Source organism: Hyposmocoma kahamanoa, unplaced genomic scaffold (assembly GCF_003589595.1).
Source record: "Hyposmocoma kahamanoa isolate Upper Pololo Valley unplaced genomic scaffold, ASM358959v1 100021, whole genome shotgun sequence".
NCBI lineage: Eukaryota > Metazoa > Arthropoda > Insecta > Lepidoptera > Cosmopterigidae > Hyposmocoma > Hyposmocoma kahamanoa.
This window is the reverse complement of record NW_020653200.1, coordinates 11,648,885-11,650,923: the sequence shown is the minus strand read 5'-3', so window position 1 is coordinate 11,650,923 and position 2,039 is coordinate 11,648,885.

Genomic DNA, 2,039 nt, shown 5'->3' with positions numbered 1-2,039 from the left:
GCATATTTATTTTTATGAATATGGAAATTGTATGAATAATAATATAAATAAGACAAATGTATAAATATTTATAATATTATTGCTTTATTTCCAATAAATAATATTAATAAAATATTTTTTTTTATTTATACATATATTTACTAGTAGCTAAATGTTCACACATATATTAAGGGAGAAGGAGACACTTTGAATGTTTTTTACATCATCATTCAGCCTTACGACGCCCACTGCTGGGCATAGGCCCATATTACATATCTGGTCATAAAATCCTAAACCGTTATTATTTATTTGCTTTGTTTGCTGCAGTAGCGAAATAATAGATATACCTATTATTTGACTATAATCACCATAAAAAAGTTGAAATATCTATCAGAATTCCCATTTTTGTGAAGCAACTCAAATGTTCTAAACTGCCCCACTCTATTAGCATTATAAAAAATTATTTAAAAAAACTAGTACCTTTTATTAAATTTTGTATGAAAAATATTTTATCAAATTTGAGTAACTTCGGTTGTACCGATTTTTTTCGTCTCATAGAATGAAACGATCCCTTCATGAAATTGAGTTGATTAGCAGTAAAAAATTTTGGATCAATTTACTCATTTTTAGGACAATTCACGCTTGTTCAAAAAAATTACTATGCCAAATTGTTTTCACATTAAGAAAATTTCTTTGGTCAAAATGGTCAGAGAAAAAGTTAAAAATATTTTTTTTTGTGTATAATGTCGTTGGTTAAAACCTTAGAATAATAACGCATAGAATGATAGTTTCATATCAAACGAACGGTCACAAGTGAGGCAAAAACCAAATTCATGTAGGCGTAAGCAACTTGTAACTACGCTCGTCGGCACGCACACAAATATACAAATAATGATGCCATGGAATAACATTTCCCTCAAAAGTGGGGAAATTGTATCTTGCTTAACTCATCATTAAGTTAAAGGTGCCTACAGATTTGCCCGACATTGTCGATCAGGTGCCTACAGATGTGCTCGATTTTGTCGATCGTTACTGTCGATCGACAATGTCGATCGTTACTGTCGATCGACAATGTCGATCGTTACTGTCGATCGACAATGTCGATCAGGTGCCTACAGATATGCTCGGTTTTGTCGATGAAAAACGAATATAGCACTTATTTGTAAATCCAAGATGGCGGACACGATTTTTCAAAAGATGCTATATGGGTATCCTTTTCGAGGTATTTGGGGATGCTCATTATGAATATGGCACTCATTTCTAAATCCAAGATGGCGGGCACGATTTTTCGAATAATGGCAAGTTGGGTGTCGTTTTCAAGGTATTTGGGGGTGCTCATTACAAATATAGCATTTATTTCTAAATCCAAGATGGCGGACACGAGTTTTGAAATAAATGCAAATTGGGTATCATTTTCGAGGTATTTGGGGGTGCTCATTACGAATATAGCACTCATTTCGAAATCCAAGATGGCGGGCACGATTTTTCGAATAATGGCAAGTTGGGTATCGTTTTCAAGGTATTTGGGGGTGCTCATTACAAATATAGCATTTATTTCTAAATCCAAGATGGCGGACACGAGTTTTCAAATAAATGCAATATGGGTATCATTTTCGAGGTATTTGGGGGTGCTCATTACGAATATGGCACTCATTTCTAAATACAAGATGGCGGGCACGATTTTTCAAAAAAATGCTATCTGGGTATCATTTTCGAGGTATTTGGGGATGCTCAATGTGAATATAGCACTATTTATAAATCCAAGATGGCGGGCACGATTTTTCAAATAATGGCAAGTTGGGTATCGTTTTCGAGGTATTTGGGGGTGCTCATTACGAATATTGCTTTTGTTTGAACTGTCGTGTTTGCGATCTTTGATTTAGAAATGAGTGCCATATTTGTATTGAACATACCCAAATATCTCGAAAACGATACCCAACTTGCAATTATTCGAAAAATCGTGCCCGCCATCTTGGATTTAGAAATGAGTGCCATATTCGAATTGAGCATCCACAAATACCTCGAAAAGGATACCCATATAGCATTTTTTGAAAAATCGT